The following is a 25,794-nucleotide window of genomic DNA, read 5'->3' as shown; positions in this document are numbered from 1 at the left end:
TAATCATATTACTTAAGAACTCCCACTTAGATAGACATCCCTCTAATCCTCTAAGTGATCACGTGATCCAAATCAACTAAACCATGTCCGATCATCACGTGAGATGGAGCAGTTTCATTGGTGAACATCACTATGTTGATCATATCTACTATATGATTCACGCTCGACCTTTCGGTCTCCGTGTTCCGAGGCCATATCTGTATATGCTTGGCTCGTCAAGTATAACCTGAGTATTCCGCGTGTGCAACTGTTTTGCACCCGTTGTATTTGAACGTAGAGCCTATCACACCCGATCATCACGTGGTGTCTCAGCACGAAGAACTTTCGCAACGGTGCATACTCAGGGAGAACACTTCTTGATAATTAGTGAGAGATCATCTTATAATGCTACCGTCAATCAAAGCAAGATAAGATGCATAAAAGATAAACATCACATGCAATCAATATAAGTGATATGATATGGCCATCATCATCTTGTGCTTGTGATCTCCATCTTCGAAGCACCGTCGTGATCATCATCGTCACCGGCGCGACACCTTGATCTCCATCGTAGCATCGTTGTCGTCTCGCCAATCTTATGCTTCCACGACTATCGCTACCGCTTAGTGATAAAGTAAAGCATTACAGCGCGATTGCATTGCATACAATAAAGCGACAACCATATGGCTCCTGCCAGTTGCCGATAACTCGGTTACAAAACATGATCATCTCATACAATAAAATTCAGTATCATGTCTTGACCATATCACATCACAACATGCCCTGCAAAAACAAGTTAGACGTCCTCTACTTTGTTGTTGCAAGTTTTACGTGGCTGCTACGGGCTTAAGCAAGAACCAATCTTACCTACGCATCAAAACCACAACGATAGTTTGTCAAGTTGGTGCTGTTTTAACCTTCTCAAGGACCGGGCGTAGCCACACTCGATTCAACTAAAGTTGGAGAAACTGTCACCCGCTAGCCACCTTTGTGCAAAGCACGTCGGGAGAACCGGTCTCGCGTAAGCGTACGCGTAATGTCGGTCCGGGCCGCTTCGTCCAACAATACCGCCGAACCAAAGTATGACATGCTGGTAAGCAGTACGACTTATATCGCCCACAACTCACTTGTGTTCTACTCGTGCATATAACATCAACATATAAAACCTAGGCTCGGATGCCACTGTTGGGTTTCGTAGTAATTTCAAAAAATTTCCTACGCACACGCAAGATCATGGTGATGCATAGCAACGAGAGGGGAGAGTGTGATCTACGTACCCTTGTAGATCAACAACGGAAGCGTTAGCACAATGTGGTTGATGTAGTCGTACGTCTTCACGATTCGACCGATCCAAGCACCGTTACTCCGGCACCTCCGAGTTCTTGGCACACGTTCAACTCGATGACGATCCCCGGGCTCCGATCTAGCAAAGCGTCGGGGAGGAGTTCCGTCAGCACGACGGTGTGGTGACGATCTTGATGTTCTACCGTCACAGGGCTTCGCCTAAGCACCGCTACAATATGACCGAGGTGGAATATGATGGAGGGGGGCACCGCACACGGCTAAGAAACGATCACGAAGATCAACTTGTGTGTCTATGGGGTGCCCCTGCCCCCGTATATAAAGGAGTGGAGGAGGGGAGGGCCGGCCCTCTCTATGGCGCGCCTTAGGGGAGTCCTACTCCCACCGGGAGTAGGATTCCCCTTTTCCTAGTCCAACTAGGAGTCCTTCCATGTAGTAGGAGTAGGAGATAAGGAAGGGGAAGGGAGAAGGGAAGGAAGGAGGGGGCGCAACCCCTCCCCTAGTCCAATTCGGACTAGGCCTTGGGGGGGGGGGGGGGGGGCTGCCCTAGGCAGCCCCTATCTCTTTCCCGTATGGCCCAATAAGGCCCAATACTTCTCTCCCGTATTCCCGTAACTCCCCGGTACTCCGAAAAATACCCGAACCACTCGGAACCTTTCTGATGTCCGAATATAGTCGTCCAATATATCGATCTTTACGTCTCGACCATTTCGAGACTCCTCGTCATGTCCCCGATCTCATCCGGGACTCCGAACTCCTTCTGTACATCAAAATTCATAAACTCATTATATAACTGTCATCGAAACCTTAAGCGTGCGGACCCTACAGTTTGAGAACAATGTAGACATGACCGAGACACGTCTCCGGTCAATAACCAATAGCGGGACCTGGATGCCCATATTGGCTCCTACATATTCTACGAAGATCTTTATCGGTCAGACCGCATAACAACACACGTTGTTCCCTTTTTCATCGGTATGTTACTTGCCCGAGATTCGATTGTCGGTATCTCAATACCTAGTTCAATCTCGTTACCGGCAAGTCTCTTTACTCGTTCCGTAATACATCATCTCACAACTAACTCATTAGTTGCAATGCTTGCAAGGCTTATGTGATGTGCATTACCGAGAGGGCCCAGAGATACCTCTCCGACAATCGGAGTGACAAATCCTAATCTCGAAATACGCCAACCCAACATCTACCTTTGGAGACACCTGTAGAGCTCCTTTATAATCACCCAGTTATGTTGTGACGTTTGGTAGCATACAAAGTGTTCCTCTGGCAAACGGGAGTTGCATAATCTCATAGTCATAGGAACATGTATAAGTCATGAAGAAAGCAATAGCAACATACTAAACGATCGGGTGCTAAGCTAATGGAATGAGTCATGTCAATCAGATCATTCACCTAATGATGTGATCCCGTTAATCAAATAACAACTCTTTGTCCATGGTTAGGAAACATAACCATCTTTGATTAACGAGCTAGTCTAGTAGAGGCATACTAGTGACACTCTGTTTGTCTATGTATTCACACATGTATTATGTTTCCGGTTAATACAATTCTAGCATGAATAATAAACATTTATCATGATATAAGGAAATAAATAATAACTTTATTATTGCCTCTAGGGCATATTTCCTTCAGCTGTATCATTCATTTTTGCCCCTAATGATTATACCTATTAAATTATTTCCATCTTATAGTTTCATATATAAACATTGTTGTATGTTCTGTCCATCTAATAATCCCATGCTCTTGCATAGTTTGTTTGATACTCTAAGGACCTCGTTGCAATTTTCTTATTTTAGGTGTTTTGTATCAGTAGAAATCTTCTAAAATAAATCTACGTCCGGTTTAAAAAAGAAAAACGCTCTTGGGGCTTTGCTCAAATAGTACACAAATAAATAAATAAATAAAATCGCAAAAGGAAAATAGTAGTACACCGATGAGGCAGAAGATAGGCGGTGAGTAGGGTTTGAGCAGCTGATGTGATTCATCGGTTCCCTCGCCTCCCGTGCAGCGAGGCGAGGGAACCTCAGGGGTCCTTCTAGGCATGTTTCTAAAGTGTACATCAATATGAAGCTTAGGCTCTTTGTCGGCAACACTTAGGCGGAGAATGCGATGGCGTTGAGAATAAATTACCAGGAAGCCTCATGGAGCCAGACAAGTCATTTCTCCGCAAGTTCGATCTTGCGGAATTCGGGTTTATATCCTGGCAGATGCTTTCATGCGGATTTGATTGGTGTGTGCTAGTGTCTGGTGCTTTTGTTGGTATAACCTTTTGTGGTTTTAGATTGCTTCTATGGTACTTTGGCGAAGGTTTTATGGTTCGACGACATGTAACGATACCGACGAACTGAGGTCTATAACGGAAACATGCGAATAACTCGTGTGATATAGAAAACAAGTGTATAATTTACCAGTCAAAAACTACCAATGAATCACGTCACCGAAGACCATCTGTTTTTATTTATAGGGACCCGCTTTACATGCGGTTTTGGCTGGAAAATGACGATCCAATTCTGGCCTTACCGTCAAATTTGATGTAATTCGTACTCACACGAGATAGTTACTCCGTGTTGTTTCTAGACCCGGATAAGTGCCACACGTCAGGTACAAGCACATGGCAGCTCCGAACGTTTTTATGACAAGTTTAGATATGCGAAGATGCCGTGTATCACGCCCCTTCATGAGTTATTTTTGAGAGAAACTTGCTGTGTATCATGCCATCTTTTGCATAACTAAAATTGTTATTGAAAAATTAGGACCAAGGTGCCACGCACCTCACATGGGGCACTTATCATTTGAGTTGTTTTTTAGGTTTATGATTCATATCGCAAATATTGTGGAGTGTCTTTAAAGTTAAAGGTGATTCCTCGAAAAAAACAGTACGCGGATAAGATGCCGGCACGTGGATGGGAGCAGAGGCTTCATGACTGTGGCAGAGCTTGGTTGGGTCCGCCGGGGCAGTCCGGCTGCACCGTCCCGTCCCCTCCATGGGTCGGACGCTTACCCCATTTGTCCATATCGTCCTCTCGTCTCGTCGATCACGTGACTACCATTCACCTCCTCTGGTTCTCCGGGGAGCGACTAGAATAGAATCTGAGCTTACAGTGCAAAAAATAGAAAAAAGTGACATGGGCCGTCGGATTAGAAATCGATGGCACATATTCTGGGGTGTGGGATATGTACTCAAGGTCACAAAAGTTTGTGCAGAAAGGTCCCCCGATTCTGAATAATTATGTGCAAACGACTGAACCCTCTCGCACATCTTCGTTCTCTTTGCCGGCTGTGGCGGCGATCCAGATCCGGCGGGAGGCCGCCGCCGTGCGTGGCCCCTCCCCTAACTACTCCGCCACCCAGGCCGTCTGGATCCACCTCCGGGCACCCCGATGTCGCGCTCCACATCATCGTCTCGGCCACATCCAGCTCTGCCACGGTCTGCTCCACAGGAGCACCACCCGACCTTCACCGTGCTGGACTATATGACGGGTTGGTGACTGGTCGGAAGTCCCACATCACGGACGTGTTCGCGATGACGCAGATCGACGGCCGCATGTGCCAGGTCCTCGATCACCATGGTGAGGGACTCATTATGAGATGATGCTTATGTTCGTTGAATTCCTATTTTATAACATTTTTTAGTTTTTTAATTGTTAGCTTCCTATATGTGTGTCTATGTTTGATCTATTCATTCCGGATCCAGCAATAGCATGCTGATTAGTGCATGATTTAGTTGTGGTAATGTGTATTCTACTGGCTGATGACAAGCTTTGTGTATCACTGTTGAACTGCTTTCCAATCAGCCGAAGTGATGGAAATTTGAGCTTCCCAGTCCAGGGGTTATTTAGACTTGCTCTACTGTTAAATAAACCGAAACACTTCCAGAGTTCTTTAGATGTTTTTCCCTTCTCTGTAGCAACTAGTAAGACATTGGTTTTATATAAAGGAAACCAGAGAGGGGGGCTCTCTTTTTTTCTTCAAAAGAAAGCTGTGATACTGTATCAAAAAACACACGAGTCTAAAGATTACACAAACTAAAATTGGCCATCATTACCATCTCCTTTAACCATCTTAAACAATGCCCAAACTCTTGATTTTCTATACAGAAAGGGAATATGTACCAACTACCAATACTTCACACAATAGATACTTGTCCATGTTTATTAGTCAAGTTTTGATCTTGGTCAAATACAATGTTATTACTCTGTTAAAAATTGGCGCTGATGCTCTAGTAAGTCTGACAAGCAAGTCATATTGGGATGTATGAGATGTGACAATAGACTTCTAGCTTTATATGCTCCACGGAAATGCATCATTTGTATGATAGCGGTGTTCCGTCATGCAAGGACATGCTCTAAGAATAATATAACACAAGAGTGGAGGTTTGCACTTCTTGCTTTGAAGACTACCATTTATGCACGCCATCAAATTATTTGTTTACTATTGATTTAGAATAATAATTTGCATCTGTCAAACATTCATAAAGTATGTTCTTCAGCTCATAAGTTTGAGCGATGAGGGTTACTTGCCTTTAAATCAATGCTCGGTTGCAATTTTCTTATTCTATACGAGCATTCCTGAATCATACTGTTCTGGTTGATTGGAAGTCAGGTGAACTTGATATTGAACAAAACAATTAAGAGTTGGAACTTGTAACAACATCAAATTACACCTTCACTTTTCTGATGATACAAGTGATCGGTCATTGTCAAGCTTTGAATATATTTTGCCATATGGTATTCTTGTTCTTTTCTCTTCACTGGTCTGCCATACGTTTTTGTGATGCAGCATTCTAACAAGGCTCCACTCATTTATTGTAAGATGTTACATTTTCCTCATCTACGAGTTAGAAAAAAAACTTAACACCCATTCTTAATTGTGAAGCACACACATGATTAGGACATGAACTGTTATTCAAGCCTAGAAATTTGTATTATTAATATTAAATACTTTTTAAGCACTACACCTCTGCTGCAGGCAATTCTTTTGGGTTATTCTACTGATGTTGGTATTTCACTTGCAAAGGATGTAGCACTCTGGTCAATGTTTTCAGTTCTGACAATCTTACTTAATTTTCATGCTAGTCACCTAAATGTACTATTCTAGTGGTTAAAGTACAACATATATGCTTGTTACATCTTGCTCTGTTTTTCTCCCTTACAACCATTTAGTCTACCAACGATCATAATTATTTTCAATTTCTTTCCTTCTGATGTGAACTATAATTTTTTTTCTTCATTTGTCTTCATTTGTAGATGGATGATGCTTTAACAACCAGAAGCATCAGGAGTACATATGGAGAGAAGAAGCGCTTAGCAGAGGCTTCCCTTGCTTACAATTGCAGGAGCAAAACTCATTTGTCTGCATGATAATTTAAATCCTTTGTTGTCGGTCATGTGCTCTAAATGGTCCTGTCATGTTAATCAGGCCATGTATATGGATCAGAGTGGACCAGAAATAGAATACCTTGTGAAATTCATTTTCGCCATCCTATTGAGATGTGGGTGTTTATTACTAGAGAAGCTTAATGTTGACTTTAATTTAGTGTTGCATAATAGTTATAAATGAATTAGTAGTTTTCTTGTTTAATTGCTAGAGCCCTCTACATTTATCAAGATATATGTCCATTGTATTTACTTCAATCATTTCGATCATTGCGGCATTTCTGTTGCTTGGCTGTGAAGATCAAGCAACAAGACTGGCAAATATAGTTTGTAATAAGTTTAGAAGGTGCTCACCAAGTCTGGAATAAATTATTATTTTTGCCTTGAGGGACAGTTTTCTTTCTGCCATATCTGTTCTATTTTCGAAACATAAGTTTGGCCTGTATATTTAGTTCTTAATTTTTAGAGAGAACATGTACGTTGAGTTGTGCTTGAACCTTGAAGGGGATGGGTCAACTTTCTCACGTACTGAAATATTGACAAGCTTCTAGGGGGATGACATCAACGTTGTGCTAATTTGGAAATGGACGAGTGACTTGAGGTTGTAACTGTAAAAGTCATGTTTTATATTCAAGTGTTGGTAGGGGGGTTTTCGTGAAATGGACATTAAGTGGGAACATGCCCCTCCACCAGAATCTGTACCATTGATCTCTAATCCAGTGGCTCAGGTTGCTTTTTCTATTTTTGTACTGGGAGCTCAGATTCTATACTAGTCACTCCTGGTTCTCCGCTGTGCCCCTCCTGCCCGGCAACAGCACCCTGAAGCTCGCCGGCGCCGGGGCAAGGTGAGCCCAAGCCTCCCTCGTACTCGCTCGCCCCCCTTCCTTTGAGCGGCATTTGACTGACTAATCCTCGCTAGGCCGTAAACCCTACTCTTTTCGTCCGGTGAAAAATATACATCTAGTTTCAAAATTTGTTCACAAAAGAGTGTACTTTTATCTTTCTAATGTACTTTAAAATGGAAAAAAATACTTCTCTCTCATCATACGGTAATCAAGATTAATAATAATCTACACATGGTCTTCTTAATTTCTACATACACTTATAGCTCATTGACGATTAGATAATTAAAGAGAAAAGAGATGATGGCTTACACCTTTCTAATGCATTTTTTACTCAACTTCATAATTTGTTTTAAAATTCGGCTTTGCTAGAACTCATCTAGCTGAGTTTTAGTTATATCTCATTCACTTTTATAGCCATTGGATTGATACTATAAGATGCGTGTGTGCTGACATGGTTTGTAGTACTATTTTTATCTGTTTTTGTTTTCAGGTGAATGAGGCCAAATTATATCTCATCTAGATGAGTTCTAGGCACTCCCTTTAAAATTTTTAGATGTACGTTCTTCACCGGACAGAGGGAATAGGTTGGTTGGTTGGTTGGCGGCGGCGGCGGCGCTGGTCTGGCGAGCACGCGCGCGGGTCCATGGATTCCGGTGAGGCACCTGATGAGCGGTACGTGATGCCGTCCCCCTCTTTCCATCTCTCGAGATTTGGCTCCACATCCGGCGAGGCACCTCAGAGAGACGCAGGTGCAATTGAGCGTCTTTGCTTTCTCCGATTTCGGTAGGATTCGCGGCCGGGGCACCAGCGACACCATGCCTCATCAGCGTCACGCAGCTGGAGCATGCTCAGATGCTAATTGACATGGCCGTGGCCTCACCAAGCGCGTCAAGGACGAAGTGGCCGACTCATCGGAGCCTCGCCATGTTCAGAACAGAGACGGGCAGTTCGTGTGGGCGTGGAGGGGCGTGCTGGCCAACGTGCCCACCGAGTGGAGAGGCGGGCGCCAGACAGGGGAGAGCGGGAGCCTCCTCAAGGAGCAGCTCGCCAGCTTCTGCCCCGCACAAGGTCGTCCCTTTGTGGAGCCAAAGAGGCCACACGGGGAACGCCATTGTTGAGTTTGGAAAGGACTATCCCGCTCTCGGCATCGGCAACGCCTTCAGCTTCGAGAACCACTTCGAGGCGCAGGGGCATGGCAAGCGGGGCTGGGAGGCGAGCAGGTCCCGAGGAGCGGGAAGGCCGGAGATGTTTGGGTGGGTTGCGAGGGCCGATGACCAACGGGCTCCAGGGCTGGTCGGGGAATACCTGCAGAGGAACGATGATCTGAAATCTGTTGCAGAGCTTGAGAGCGAAGGAACGCCCAAAACCGACAAGCTGGTGGCCAATTTGGCCAGCCGGATTCAGGTGAAGGCTAAGCATGTCCAGGAGCTTGAATCTAAGCAGTACTGTGAGAGGACCAGCTCACTTGGCAGGGTGATTGGAGGAAAAGGAGCCGATCGTCCAGAGATATAATAATGGTTAGTTGCCAACTCTTTCTGTTTATATGTTCTGTGCTTGTGTTATGGTAGAACAACATACTTATATGCCTGCATTTCTTTGCTTTGAGAATTGGGACCTTGCAACTATTTAATGCCTTCTGGGCTTGCATTGTCACCAGGAATCCACAAGATGCAGCAGCTTGCTCGTAGGCATTCTCGGATCATCATCGACGAGAATCAGAAGGTCTGTTTGGAACTGGATTCCAAGATGCATGATCTTGAGTTCAAACCCAAGCAGCTTCATGACCTTGCTGTGCGTAACGACTCTGACAGAAGGAATCTCGATAAGCAAAAGGAAAAGGTACAATGTCCCCCATAAGAAAATCATATGGAAATTAGTTTTGTGTCATCCGTTTTTGTTTGTTATGGATGATATTTGATTTTTTCGGTGCTTCTTTCTAGATTATGCTGCAAGAAAAAATCACTGCAAAATTGCTTTGTAGAAAATATTTCCTGTGTTCAGACTTCAGAACCCAAAAAACACGATATAGACTGTACAAGAACAATGCTCAGGATGCTATTCTCTCCGTTCCTAAATATAAGACCTTTTAGAGATTCCACTATGGACTACATTCACCGCAAAATGAGTGAATCTACACTCTAAAATATGTTTATATACCTTTGTATATAGTCCATAGTGAAATCTCTAAAGGATCTTATATTTAGGAACGGAGGGAGTACTTGAGTCCTCAGCCCAAGATAGAACACATATGCACACAAACGAGAGGCAAATATTTCTTTCAATTTTGGGGTGATTATTAATCAGTAATCCCCCTTTTCTCATAATTACAGAGTTGCACTAGGCCTAATAAACATAAAAAACCTATTGTTCCTCTAGGCTTAAACACAAAAAACACTACCCTAGTGTTCTTTCTGTTACTACTTGTGCCGTGTCTGCTAGAGAAACCAAAAACATGTTGCTGCAAACAAGGTACACTTGCGTTAACATGGGATTAATCCAGAGAGAGACCCGAGGGAAAAATAATGATGAGGTGATCAGGATCCCATGTCCGTCTGACACAAACACATGCCATTGAAAAAAATGCATCTTTCTGTTTACTTTTTTTGTCATTAGACATTCCGAAAATTTGGGCAAAATGCATGGAACTTTTTCTCTAGAGAGGGCATGGTGGTAGGTAGGTACAACATATAGATGGCATTAGGTACCCCCTCACTCAGTGTTTATTCATAACACTCATGTCAGGCTGTTGTGGTGACTGGTGAATGTAGAACATGATCAAAGCAAAGTATCTCAAGATGGCAACAACGGAGCAACAGAAGTCCGACGAAAATGTGCTGAAGCTTGTGGAAAAACACAAGGTTTGTGCCTTGATATATTGTTTCACATGAGTTCTTTTGATGCTAATTCATATGATTGTCTTACTGTGCTCAAAATGGCTAACTGTAGAGAGAGAAGCAAGCTACTATAGATGAGATTATCAAGTTAGAGCAGAAAATGGATCCCAGACAGAAGCTTGAGTTAAAAATAAAACAGCTGCAGAGAAAATTGAATGTCATGAAGCATATGCCAGGTGACGAAGACTTCGAATCGAAGAGGAAAATTGATGAACTTAGTGGGGAGCTGCGGGAGAAGTATGATGAAATAAATGAGATGGAATCACTCCATGGGATTCTGCTTATAAAGGAAAGGATGAGCGACAATGAGTTGCAAGATGCTCGGAAGAAGCTGATAGATGTAAGTTGGATGTTACACTTGTCCAGTATTTTGTTTGAGCATTTGCACTTGTCTAGTACTCCCTCCGTCCGGAAATACTCGTCGAAGAAATGCATAAAAATGAATGTATCTAGAACTAAAATACGTCTAGATACATCCATTCCGTCGACGAGTATTTTCGGACGGAGGGAGTATTTTGTTTGAATTGCATCTTAGAGCTATCAATTGCATATGTTGCAGGGCTTCTTAGATGTTACAACTGGCCAAGCAAATATAGGCATCAAAAGGATGGGTGATCTTGATCGGAAATCATTTGCGATTGCCTGCAAAAATAAAATGGCAAAAGAAGATGCAGAAGTTACTGCTTCCGTTCTTTGTTCAAAGTGGGAGGATGAGATAAGAAATCCAGAGTGGCACCCTTTTAAAGTTGTCGTGGATGGCGGCAAAGAGAAGGTAATAATCTCAGAGTGAATTTCTTGTTCTGCAAACAGTAACATGGTACATCTATGTATAAGTAAATTGTGGTGAAAACTGAGAATCCCAGACACCAAGTTCAGTGTACCCCCCGAAAAATTGGTACTGTGATCTGAAGGGACATAAGTAGCAGAAATTCCCACATTATTAAGGAAAATGGGAAGTACCTAATCTGCTGATCAAAGTATTGTCAATGGTAGAATCCTGCCACAGTAAAAACATATGGACTTACCGGGTTAATGGCTCCAAATAGTGTTATAGGCTTTGAATCTAGCTGTATTTGAGCCTGACACAAAAACATTAGTTTCATTACCAGTTCATATCCTCGCCCTTTCATCAATTTATTACGTCCTTGTTCTTTCATTACATGCAAAAAAGAGAGGTGGAAAACAAGAAACTGTCAGCCACCAGGTGTCACAAGCCAAGGAATTAGATTGTGCTAGATTTTCTATTTTATTTTTGTGCAATAGTTAATATTTGATGGATGCTTGATGAAGGGACGATTTGATAATATAGGAATATGTGTCTGTGCTGACAGTAACAAGTTAGCTAAGCTTCATCTACTTAATTTGGTACCTTGTAGAGATTGGCGTAGCATTGTATTGATACATTGTGATTTGTATTTACCCAAGACTTGCTTTTGTCTTTTTATCGCTTTACTCTGAAATTGACAGTCAGTTCTATGCCAGTCAAGTTATTTGTAATAATTCAGCTTTCAGAACAGAGTCCATCTAGCATTTTATCGTGGAGTTATTTGTGGGGCAACCACACCGTTTCAGATAATAAGCTTTGACACTCGGTAGTCGGTACCCAGTTACCCACATCACAACATGCTAATAACTTACCCCCCTCCTAGCAGTATATGATGTACCTTAGTCAGTTAAATCGAGAAAATTAAATAACATTCTCTGCTTGGACTCAGCCGAGGCAAGTTTGTTTCATCTTGTCTTTTACAAAAGAGCGTTCTTTGTCAGTTCCTTGCTTGGCTAAGTTAGGCACATCGCATGACTTGGCTGCGCAAATTGGACCTGAGACATTGATACTTGTAGCTCAAAGCTCTGCTGCCATCTGCAAACGCCATGTGTTTTCCTGTACTTTCTGTAGCACACTAGTGCCGCAGGCATGGAAAGGTCCCTGTGTGCGTGTATTTGACATATACTCTTCTCTGCAGTGACACATTACGATGTACTCCAGTAGTAATGAAGTAGGCATGTCTTGCATGAATTCTAGCACGCACAAACAGTTTTTGGTCACCATGTTTTTGATGTACTTTGGTTCAGACAACACCTGGACAGTGCGCAATTCCTGTATGAATGCTTTGCCAGCACAAGGTCCTTCCTTGTGGGGGCGCCAAGTTCTGAAGCTATTGATTAAACAAATTGTTCATCTTCCATTTTGGAACGGACTAGCATCATTTATCTAATGGCGTGCATGTATGCATTGTTTGTCAGGAAATCCTCCGGGAGGACGACGAGAAGCTGCGAGAACTGAAAGAAAAGCACGCCGGGGAGGTGTACGCCCTGGTGACAAACGCGCTGCTCGAGATGAACGAGTACAATCCGAGCAGGCGCTACTCGGTGCCGGAGCTGTGAAACTTCAAGGAGAACCGAAAGGCGGGCCTGGAGGAGGTGGTGGAGTACCTCCTCAAGCAGTGGCGCACCCTCAAGAAGAGGAAGCGCTGAGCACGCTGTGACTGAAGAAGAGCAATGAACTGAACCTTGACCTGCTGCACTGACGTCCCCCGTTGTCTAATGAACAATGTAGATCTGATTGTGACCTGCTGCACTGATGCCCCATATGCCTGTTTTATTTTCTCATGAACGATGATTGTGACTCTTGGTGTCGGTGAACGTACGGTTAGTTATTGGAGTTTAGTGGCCTGATTATTCGGCCTTGACATGAATACTGCTAAATTGAGACTGTGAAGTGCCATTTTAGGACCATGTATATTGTACCGGACTGCTAATTTAAATGGGCGATGACTGTATTTTTTATTTAGATGTATGATGACCGGTTCTCTTGTTGATTTAAATGCATGATGTGATTGCCTGGTGCTGGACATGCCTAACAAAACCCTACAATTTTCATGCCCCCTTGTGGATTGGAGCAGATTCGATAGCTAGGGTTCGTCGCAAATATCAGAAAAAGGGGAAAGTGCAGATGTGTGAACCATGACATTGTTGGGGAACGCAATATTTCAATTTTTTTCCTACGATCACGCAAGATCTATCTAGGAATTCATAGCAACGAGAGGGGAGAGTGTGTCCACGTACCCTCGTAGACAGAAAGCGGAAGCGTTAAGTAACGCGGTTGATGTAGTCGAGCGTCTTCGCGATCCAACCGATCAAGTACCGAACGCGCGTGAAAGTGCAACTATCCCTAGGTGGTTTTGGTAATTCCTAACAACATATAGCTCATTGAGCTAATGCTATTTCAAGATTAATATCTCAGGAAAGCTCAATGATTGGCATGGCATGGATGAGAAAAGTGAACCCCTCAAAATGCTAAGGACAAAAGGATTGGCTCAAGCTCAAAGCTCAATACTCTACATTTTCTATTTTAGTGATCCAAGATCACATTGAGTCTATAGGAAAAGCCAATACTATTAAGGAGGGATGAGGTGTTGCTTAATAAAGCTCTCAACTATTTTCTCACATCCACATATGACCTCCACACAAAATGCTTAGTGATATGCTCCAAAGCCCTCAACTATTTTCTCACATCCACATATGACCTAAACGAAAAGTCAAACTCGGCCCCACCGATTCTTTCTATCCGGCGCTGCCGAATTCAAATGTCATAGCCACTACCACAAACCCTAGGAAAATCGGTCTCACCGATAGGGATCTCGGTCTCACCGAGATGGAATTGTAATCTCTCTGTTTCCCTTCGTAACGTTTCGGTCCCACCGAGATGAGCGATCGGTTCCACCGAGATTGCAATGTAAACTCTCTGTTTCCCTTTTGTAACATTTCGGTCTCACCGAAATGAGCGAATCGGTCCCACCGAGTTTACCTGACCAACTCTCTGGTTAGCTTATTACCAGAATCGGTCTCACCGAGTTTGTGTAATCGGTCTCACCGAGATTACGTTATGCCCTAACCCTAACCATATTGGTCCTATCGAGTTGCATGTCGGTCCCACCGAAACTCCTAACGGTCACTAGCTTTGCTGAATCGGTCCAACCGAGTTTATCAATTCGGTCCCACCGAGATTGGCAAGTTATGTGTAACGGTTAGATTTTGTGTGGAGGCTATATATACCCCTCCACCACCTCTTTATTCGTGGAGAGAGAGCCATCAGAACAAACCTACACTTCCAACTTACTTTTTCTGAGAAAGAACCACCTACACTTGTGTTGAGGCCAAGATATTTCATTCTTACCATATGAATCTTGATCTCTAGCCTTCCCCAAGTTGCTTTCCACTGAAATCTTCTTTCCACCAAATCCACATCCTGTGAGAGAGAGTTGAGTGTTGGGGAGACTATCATTTGAAGCACAAGAGCAAGGAGTTCATCATCAACACACCATTTGTTACTTCTTGGAGAGTGGTGTCTCCTAGATTGGCTAGGTGTCACTTGGGAGCCTCCGACAAGATTGTGGAGTTGAACCAAGGAGTTTGTAAGGGCAAGGAGATCGCCTACTTCGTGAAGATCTACCGCTAGTGAGGCAAGTCCTTCGTGGGCGACGGCCATGGTGGGATAGACAAGGTTGCTTCTTCGTGGACCCTTCGTGGGTGGAGCCCTCCATGGACTCGCGCAACCGTTACCCTTCGTGGGTTGAAGTCTCCATCAACGTGGATGTACGATAGCACCACCTATCGGAACCACGACAAAAACATCCGTGTCTCCTATTGCGTTTGAATCCTCCAAACCCTTCCCTTTACATTCTTGCAAGTTGCATGCTTTACTTTCCGCTGCTCATATACTCTTTGCATGCTTGCTTGAATTGTGTTAAGATTGCTTGACTTGTCCAAAGTTGCTAAAATCTGTCAAGAACTAAAATTGGGAAAAGGATAAGTTTTTATTTGGTCAAGTAGTCTAATCACCCCCCTCTAGACATACTTTCGATCCTACAAATGGTATCAGAGCTTTGGTCTCCATTTGCTTTGATTTCCATAGCTTTTGGAAGTCATAGCCTTGGTTTCACAACCTAGGAGAGTATGGCGTCTAGCGAGGGAAACTACCACCGTAGAGGTCCTTACTTTGATGGTACTAATTTTGCTAGTTGGAAGCATAAGATGAAAATGCATATTCTTGGACATAACCCCGCCGTATGGGCTATTGTGTGTATTGGCTTGCAAGGTGAATTCTTTGATGGGAGAGAACCGAACCGTGAAGCTACCGCGGAAGGGTTGAAGATGCTCCAATACAATGCTCAAGCTTGTGATATCCTCTTCAACGGATTGTGCCCCGAAGAATTCAACAAAATCAGGCGTCTTGAGAATGCAAAGGAAATTTGGGATACTTTGATTGATATGCACGAAGGTACCGACTCCGTCAAGGAATCCAAGTTGGATGTGCTTCAAAGTCAGCTTGACAAGTTCAAAATGAAGGATGGTGAAGGTGTCGCTGAAATGTACTCTAGGCTTGCTCTTATCACAAATGAGATCGCCGTCTTAGGAAGTGAAGAGATGACCGACAAATTCATCATCAAGAAGATCCTAAGAGCTTTGGACGGAAAATATGATACCATATGCACATTGATCCAAATGATGCCCAATTACAAAGATCTCAAGCCAACAGAAGTCATTGGAAGAATTGTCGCTCATGAGATGTCACTCAAGGATAAGCTTCAAGAGGAAATTGATGCATTTGAAGAAGCACCCAAGGCCTTGGTCAAGTGGGTTCCCAAGACTACATCGAGTTCTACTTCATCAAGTACGACTACAACTCCAAGGATTCCCATCAAGATGATGTGGATCTCGAAGAAGAAGAACTAGAGAGTTCCTGAGGGTGACTCCGCCAACATACTTCACTCCTATCATTTTGGAAAGAACAAGTACAATCAACTTCCACATCTTGCACTAGTTCAAGGAGTCACAAACCCTCTTGTTGGTGAGACAAGGGACAAGATAACCTAATGATTTCATAGACATCATCTTGTGTGTGCATCACTCTATGTCTATGGATATCCTTGTTTGTTCCTTGTGGGACTAACCCGTGTAGGTATTGAAAGTGCAACTCACTCCAAAGGATTGCTCCAAATGATCTACATCAACATTGAGTATCCACATCTTCAACACCTACATGAAGTCATCATCGACAAAACCCAAGGTTAGTTCATCCCTCTTAGGGGGGATCTCACATCTAGGGGGAGCTTTACTCGAAGAATTGAGCTAAAGCAACTCTAATGGTGTGAACACAACAACGCTTTATGTAAAAGTGGTAACCCCACTTGTGCTTAAACGATGAGTATGACCTATGATCAAATGTTCTCATTTGACTCCTAAGTCAATATACTCATATATAGATGACCTAGTCATCGCCAATTGCTTGATAGATGCTAGAATTGGTTGTGCATGCTTTGCCACATATTTCATTTGCCATTTTATTGTGTGAGCATGTTGGTTGCATGATTTACTCATTCAAGGACATCCACTTGTTGTTTTGATTGTTTGGCTCCTTTTCCTTTTGCCAAGTGGATGGACAAGAATGCCTAAGAACCTTCTCTAGCTATCTATGCTTTTTCTTGTCTCAAACTCTATTCATGCTACATCACAAAGTTTGATCAAGTCAGATTCAAACCACTCTGTGTGAGGAGCACTCGGAGTCCCCGATTCGTCATAGACTTAAACTTCCAAAACTTCTTTGTGCGTTTCAGTCTGACCGATTCATCCACTTCGGTCATACTGAGATCACTAAGTCGATCTAGGTTTTCAATCTCGGTGCAACCGATTTGAACTTTTCGGTCACACTAAGTTTCAATAACTGCTTGCAGTTATGAATCTCGGTGCCACCAAGTTGTTCCACTCGGTCACACCGACAGGGTCAGGCTATATATATCCCCGGGCCAAAATTTGGAAAAATTTTCGAATCCCTTCGCCCGCGCTCAGCCTGCTCTGCCTCCCTCGGTCTCCGGATCATCCTCCTCATCGCCAGCTTCCTCCCGCCGCTGGTCTCCGCCGCCGTCAACGGAAATCGTCTCCGCCGTTGCCGCCGTAGCAAGTCCATCGCCGCACTTAGGGTATGGACTTGATCCTTGTGCTAATCTCACTCCGATCCCTAGCACAATGTTTTGCCATGCATCTTGCCATGATTGAGATCACTCTATCCAGTGAAATCACTCCGTAGTTTAGTTGTGGATTGAAAATTTAGGGTTAGGTTTCCGCCGAAATCATCTCGGACCGACCGAGTTGTTGAAATCGGTTCCACTGATTTGGCTAAGGCCATTGCACATGTGATTCTCAGTCTGACCAAGAGTTGCAAATCGGTGTGACCGAGTTCAATACTTTGTGAAACCCTAGCAGTCTCGGTGCCACCGAACTGTGACTCGGTCTGACCGGATTCACTAGTTTAGGTTCCAAAAGCTGCTTCGGTATCACCGAGATCCGAAATGCTTTATGTGGAAAACTAAAACTAAGTTTTTAACTCATTCTTTTGCAAAAACCTCTGTACTTTGTGATGCTTGATACGTCTCCAACGTATCTATAATTTTTGATTGCTCCATGCTATATTATCTACTGTTTTGGACATTATTGGGCTTTATTATATACTTTTATATTATTTTTGGGACTAACCTATTAACCGGAGGCCCAACCCAGAATTGCTGTTTTTTTTGCCTATTTTAGGGTTTCGAAGAAAAGGAGTATCAAATGGAGTCCAAACGGAATGAAACCTTCGGGAACGTGATTTTCTCAACGAACAAGACCCAGGAGACTTGGACCCTATGTCAAGACACAAAAGAGGAGGCCACGTGGGCCCCCTGTTGCTCCACCGACGTACTCCTTCCTCCTATATATACCTACGTACCCCCAAACGATCAGATACAGAGCCAAAACCCTAATTCCACCGCCGTAACTTTCTGTATCCATGAGATCCCATCTTGGGGCTTGTTGCGGAGCTCCGCCGGAGGGGGCATCGATCACGGAGGGCTTCTACACCAACACCATAGCCTCTCCGATGAAGTGTCAGTAGTTTACCTCAGACCTACGGGTCCATAGTTATTAGCTAGATTGCTTCTTCTCTCTTTTTGGATCTCAATACAATGTTCTCCCCCTCTCTTGTGAAGAACTATTCGATGTAATCTTCTTTTTGCGGTGTGTTTGTTGAGATCGATGAATTGTGGGTTTATGATCAAGTCTATCTATGAATAATATTTGAATCTTCTCTGAATTCTTTTATGTATGATTGGTTATCTTTGCAAGTCTCTTCGAATTATTAGTTTGGTTTGGCCTACTAGATTGATCTTTCTTGCAATGGGAGAAGTGCTTAGCTTTGGCTTCAATCTTGCGGTGTCCTTTCCCGGTGATAGTAGGGCCAGCAAGGCACGTATTGTATTGTTGCCATCGAGGATAACAAGATGGGGTTTTCATCATATTGCATGAGTTTATCCCTCTACATCATGTCATCTTGCTTAAGGCGTTACTCTGTTTTCATTAACTTAATACTCTAGATGCATGCTGGATAGCGGTCGATGAGTGGAGTAATAGTAGTAGATGTAGGCAGGAGTCGATCTACTTGTCTCGGACGTGATGCCTATATACATGATCATACCTAGATATTCTCATAACTATGCTCAATTCTGTCAATTGCTCAACACTAATTCGTCCCACAGTAGAATACTTATGCTCTCGAGAGAAGCCACTAGTGAAACCTATGGCCCCCAGGTCTATCTTCATCATATTAATCTTCCAATACTTAAGTTATTTCCTTTGCTTTTACTTTGCTTTTATTTTACTTTGCATCTTTATCATAAAAATACCAAAAATATTATCTTATCATATCTATTAGATCTCACTCTCGTAAGTGGCCGTGTAGGGATTGACAACCCCTTATCGCGTTGGTTGCGAGGGTTTATTTGTTTTGTGCAGGTACGAGGGACTTGCGCGTAGCCTCCTACTGGATTGATACCTTGGTTCTCAAAAACTGAGGGAAATACTTACGCTACTCTGCTGCATCATCCCTTCCTCTTTGGGGAAAAACCAACGCAGTGCTCAAGAGGTAGCAAGAAGGATTTCTGGCACCGTTGCCAGGGAGTCTACGCAGAAGTCAACATACCAAGTACCCATCACAATCTTTATCTCCCGCATTACATTATTTGCCATTTGCCTCTCGTTTTCCTCTCCCCCACTTCACCCTTGCCGTTTTATTCGCCCTCTCTCTCTATCCTCCCTCTCTTTCTCTATTTGTCGCTTTTTGTCCGCTGGCTTTTTGTTTGCTTGTGTGTTAGTTTGCTTGCTTGTCTCGATGGCTCTTCCCCGATTTGGTGATCTTCACCTTAAAAGGTTAGAAGAAATCAAAAACAACGTTAGGAGTTTTATGGTCTTGCAATTTGAGCATAATAGTTTCTTTAGAAACGAGCTTAAGGAACAAAAAAGTTTTATGAGTTTTATGAATAAAGAGCTCGATGATATGTCTAAAGAATTTGATGGTTTAAGATCCCAAATTGCTCGTCTTGAGAAGTTGACCGCTGAAATTTCGGATAAGCAAGCCATCTTGGTTAATAGGATGGCCGCTAAACCGGATTGCTATGAAAATAAAGATGAAGATCTAAAAGTTATTGATGTGTCCCCTATTAAATCTTTGTTTTGCAATATGAATCTTAATAATGATGGGACTGAATATGATCCACCTTTACCTAGAAGGCGTTCCAAGAATTCGGAGTTTTTAGATCTTGATGCTAAAATTGATGAAAGTGGGATTGAAGAAATTAAAACCCTAGATGTTGCTAAACCCACTATTTTGGATTTCAAGGAATTTAATTATGAAAATTGCTCTTTGATTGATTGTATTTCCTTGTTGCAATCCGTGCTAAATTCTCCTCATGCTTATAGTCAAAATAAAGCGTTCACTAAACATATCGTTGATGCCTTGATGCAATCTTATGAAGAAAAACTTGAATTGGAAGTTTCTATACCTAGAAAACTTTATGATGAGTGGGAACCAACTATTAAAATTAAAATTAAAGATCATGAGTTCTATGCTTTATGTGATTTGGGTGCTAGTGTTTCCACGATTCCAAAGACTTTGTGTGATTTGTTAGGTTTCCGTGATTTTGATGATTGCTCTCTAAACTTGCACCTTGCGGATTACACTATTAAAAAACCTATGAGAAGAATTAATGATGTTCTTATTGTTGCAAATAGGAATTATGTACACGTAGATTTTATTGTTCTTGACATAGATTGCAATCCTTCATGTCTTATTATTCTTGGTAGACCTTTCCTTAGAACGATTGGTGCAATTATTGATATGAAGGAAGGAAATATTAGATTCCAATTTCCGTTAAGGAAAGGCATGGAACACTTTCCTAGAAAGAAAATTAAATTACCTTATGAATCTATTTTGAGAGCCACTTATGGATTGCCTACCAAAGATGGCAATACCTAGATCTATCCTTACTTTTTATGCCTAGCTAGGGGCGTTAAACGATAGCGCTTGTTGGGAGGCAACCCAATTTTATTTTTATTCCTTGCTTTTTGCTCCTATTTAGTAATAAATAATTTATTTAGCCTCTTTTTAGGTTGTGTCTTTTGCGTTTAATTAGTGTTTGTGCCAACTAGAACCGTTGGGAAGACTTGGGGAAAGTCTTGTTAATCTTGCTGTAAAAACAGAAACTTTAGCGCTCACGAGAACTGTTGCCATTTTTATTTGGAAAGTGCTATTTAGTTAATTATTTTTTAATAAGATTAATAGATAAATTCCTCACGTCCAGAAATTTATTTTAGAATTTTTGGGGTTCCAGATCTTGCTCTAGCTACAGATTACTACAGACTATTCTGTTTTTGACAGATTCTGTTTTTCATGTGTTGTTTGCTTATTTTGATGAATCTATGGCTAGTAAAATAGTTTATAAACCATAGAGAAGTTGTAATACAGTAGGTTTAACACCAATATAAATAAATAATGAGTTCATTACAGTACCTTTAAGTGGTATTTTGTTTTCTTTCGCTAACGGAGCTCACGAGATTTTCTATTTTAAGTTTTGTGTTGTGAAGTTTTCAAGTTTTGGGTAAAGATTTGATGGATTATGAACAAGGAGTTGCAAGAGCCTAAGCTTGGGGATGCCCATGGAACCTCCAAGATAATCGAAGGACACCTAAAAGCCAAAGCTTGGGGATGCCCCAGAAGCCATCCCCTCTTTCGTCTACTTCTATCGGTAACTTTACTTGGAGCTATATTTTTATTCACCACATGATATGTGTTTTGCTTGGAGCGTCTTGTATTATTTGAGTATTTATTTGTTAGTTTACCACAATCATACTTTCTGTACACACCTTTTGAGAGAGCCATACATGATTTGGAATTTGTTAGAATACTCTTTGTGCTTCACTTATATCTTTTGAGTTATATAGTTTTGCTCTAGTACTTCACTTATATCTTTTAGAGCACGGTGGTGGATTCGTTTTATAGAAACTATTGATCTCTCATGCTTAACTTAGATTATTTTGAGAGTCTTAAATAGCATGGTAATTTGCTTAAATAATCCTAAAATGCTTGGTATTCAAGAATAATAAAACTTTCTTATGAGTGTGTTGAATACTATGAAAAGTTTGATGCTTGATAATTGTTTTGAGATATGAAGATGGTGATATTAAAGTTGTGCTAATTGAGTAGTTGTGAATTTGAGAAGTACTTGTGTTAAAGTTTGTGATTCCCGTAGCATGCACGTATGGTGAACCGTTATGTGATGAAGTCGGAGCATGATTTATTTATTGATTGTCTTCCTTATGAGTGGCGGTCGGGGACGAGCTATGGTCTTTTCCTACCAATCTATCCCCCTAGGAGCATGCGCGTAATGCTTTGCTTTGATAACTTGTAGATTTTTGCAATAAGTATATGAGTTCTTTATGACTAATGTTGAGTCCATGGATTATACGCACTCTCACCCTTCCACTATTCACTACAAAAAAGACATATCCGTGACATTTTGGGCCGAACGAATTTTTTTCTGTCATACATATGACACTTCTATGACGATAATTGTGAAAAAACCCGGTATCATCATAGATATGGTGGGCTCCTACTTCTATGACAAAAAATCATGACAGAAAATGGGCTTTTCGTCCTCGGCGGGCCGGAGACGCAGCTGCATGACATTCTTTGGGCCGTCCATGACGGAAAAAACCGTGGTAGAAGCGAGGGGGAGGAAAATTTCGGAGAGTTCCCGGTTATGGTGGGAGGTCGGGGGCTGAGCAATGCGCGTTTCTCTCGTACACCTACGGGCGTGTGTGCGAGGCGTTGGCTCTAACTGAACCCGAGCGAGGCGTTGGGCTCTAACTGAACCCGAGCGATTGCACTGCAGGCTACGCGTTACTGAACCCGAGCAATCGATCGATGGCTGTTAACTGAACCCGATCAAGCGATTCCTTCGATACTGCTGCTAACTGAAGCCGATTGATGCTGCCTCTGGGATGAACAGTGAGCGTTGCGGGGGGGTTTGGATGAACAGTGAGCGCTGGCGTTTCCTCTAGATGAACATGACCCCGTGGTGTGGTGGAGGGCTGGATGAACAGTAGGCGGTGGAGGGGTGCCCGTGGAGGGGTGGTTGAATAGGACCCCGTGGTGTGGAGGGCTGGATGAACAGTAGACGGTGGAGGGGTGCCCGTGGAGGGGTGGTTGACCAGTAGCCGGTGGAGTAGCGCGTGGTGGAGGCTGGATGAACAGGAGCCCGTGGAGGCTGGAGGAGGCCGACGGTAGCCCGTGGAGGCTGGAGGAGGTCGACGGTGGAGATGAACAGTATCCCGTGGAGTCCCGTTTTGCAGTACGCCACACCCCTCCCGATGAACAGGACCCCCGTTTCGACCGTAGCGCTCCAACACAAGTCCGTTTCGTCCGTTTTGTGGTACGCCACACCCCTCCCGGTCAACAGGACCACCATTTCGACCGTAGGAGGCCCGCTTCTTCCATTTTGCAGTACGCCACACCCTTCCCGATCAACAGGACCCCCGTTTCGACCGTAGGAGGTCTGTTTCCTCCGTTTTGCGGTATGCCAGACCCCTCCCGATCAACAGGACCCCGTTCCGAACGTAGGAGGTCCGTTTCCTCCGTTGTGCGGTACGCCAGGCCTCGTTTCCATCGCCTGTTCCGTCCAAGCCCTCTCGATGAACACGACCACGCATTCCGTTCCGACCCAGCCGGTTGACTCCCACGCGTTCCGTTGCCTCCCGATGAACACGACGCATTCCGTTGCCTCCTCATGAACACGACGCATTCCGTTGCCTCCCCATGAACACGACGACGACGCTATTTCTCCGTTCTGACCCAGCCATGTACACGAGCCCTGGCCGTACGTATGCGCAAGTAGGCGTTCGATACCCCGTCCGTAGGTACACATACGTGGCCGTATTTTCTTTCTTGCACCCTGGCCGCTGTACGTACGTGTACATGCTACGTGCGCGCCTCTACTACGACACGTACACGCCTCTACTACGACACGTGCGCGCCTCTACATCCACCAGTATATATGTACGTGTTGGGGAACGTAGTAATTTCAAAAAAATTCCTACACACATGCAAGATCATGGTGATGCATAACAACGAGAGGGGAGAGTGTTGTCCATGTACCCTCGTAGACCGATAGCGGAAGAGTTAGCACAACGCGGTTGATGTAGTCGTACGTCTTCACGATCCGACCGATCAAGTACCAAACGCATGTCACCTCCGAGTTCTGCACACGTTCAACTCAATGACGTCCCTCGAACTCCGATCCAGCCGAGTGTTGAGGGAGAGTTTCGTCAGCACGACGGCGTGGTGACGATGATGATGTTCTACCGACGCAGGGCTTCGCCTAAGCACCGCTACGATATGATCGAGGTGGATTATGGTGGAGGGGGGCACCACACACGGCTAAGAGATCAAGAGATCAATTGTTGTTTGTATGGGGTGCCCCCTGGCCACGTATATAAAGGAGTGGAGGAGGGGAGGGGCCGGCCCTCTCTATGGCGTGCCCTAGGGGAGTCCTACTCCCATCGGGAGTAGGATTCCCCCTTTCCTAGTAGAACTAGGAGCCCTTCCAAGTAGTAGGAGTAGGAGAGAAGGAAAGGGAAAAGAGAAGAGAAGGAAGGAGGGGGCGCAGCCCTTCCCCCTAGTCCAATTTGGACTAGGCCTTGGGGCGCGCGTGGCCTGCCTCTCTCTCTCTCTCTCTCTTTCCCCTAAAGCCCAATAAGGCCCATACACTCCCCGACGAATTCCCGTAACTCCCCGGTACTCCGATAAATACCCGAATCACTCGGAACCTTTTCGATGTCCGAATATAGTCGTCCGATATATCGATCTTTACATCTTGACCATTTCGAGACTCCTCGTCATGTCCCCGATCTCATCCGGGACTCCGAACTACCTTCGGTACATCAAAACACATAAACTCATAATATAACCGTCATCGAACTTTAAGCGTGCGGACCCTACGGGTTCGAGAACTATGTAGACATGACCGAGACAAGTCTCTGGTCAATAACCAATAGCGGAACCTGGATGCTCATATTGGCTCCTACATATTCTACGAAGATCTTTATCGGTCAAACCGCATAACAACATATGTTGTTTGATTTGTCATCGGTATGTTACTTGCCCGAGATTCGATCGTCGGTATCTCAATACCTAATTCAATCTCATTACCGGCAAGTCTCTTTACTCGTTCTGTAATACATCATCTTGCAACTAACTCATTAGTTGCAATGCTTGCAAGGCTTATAGTGATGTGTTGGGGAACGTTGCAGAAAACAAAAATTTTCCTACGGTTTCACCAAGATCCATCTATGAGTTCATCTAGCAACGAGTGATCAGATGCATCTACATACCTTTGTAGATTGCGAGCGGAAGCGTTCAAGGAACAGGGATGAGGGAGTCATACTCGACGTGATCCAAATCACCGGAGATCCTAGCGCCGAACGGACGGCACCTCCGCGTTCAACACACGTACGGTCAGCGTGATGTCTCCTCCTTCTTGATCCAGCAAGGGGGGAGGAGAGGTTGATGAAGATCCAGCAACACGACGGCATGGTGGTGGATGCAGCAGTACTCCGGCAGGGCTTCGCCAAGCTCTATGGAGGAGGAGGAGGTGTTGGAGAGGGAGAGGGAGGCACCAAAGGCATGGGTGCGGCTGCCCTCCCTCCCCCCTCTATATATAGGGTCCCCAGGGGGGGCCGGCCCTCGAGATCCAATCTCCCAAGGGGGCGGCGGCCAAGGGGGGTGGAGTGCCCCCCCAAGGCAAGTGGGGCGCCCCCCACCCTAGGGTTCCCAACCATAGGCGCAGGGGGAAGGCCCAAGGGGGGGCGCACCAGCCCACTAGGGGCTGGTTCCCCTCCCACTTCAGCCCATGGGGCCCTCCGGGATAGGTGGCCCCACCCGGTTGACCCCCGGGACCCTTCCGGTGGTCCCGGTACAATACCGGTGACCCCGAAACTGGTCCCGATGGCCGAAATAGC

The 25,794-nt window shown here is 44.1% G+C and overlaps 1 pseudogene; it reads left to right on the top strand.

Moving 5' to 3' along the window:
- Positions 1–4,819: 4,819 nt before the first annotated feature.
- LOC123101805 (factor of DNA methylation 1-like) lies at positions 4,820–12,885 on the top strand (annotated as a pseudogene).
- The last annotated feature ends 12,909 nt before the right edge of the window (positions 12,886–25,794 follow it).

Source organism: Triticum aestivum, chromosome 5A (genome assembly GCF_018294505.1).
Source record: "Triticum aestivum cultivar Chinese Spring chromosome 5A, IWGSC CS RefSeq v2.1, whole genome shotgun sequence".
Lineage (NCBI taxonomy): Eukaryota > Viridiplantae > Streptophyta > Magnoliopsida > Poales > Poaceae > Triticum > Triticum aestivum.
This window is presented reverse-complemented; position numbering and strand designations above follow the sequence as displayed.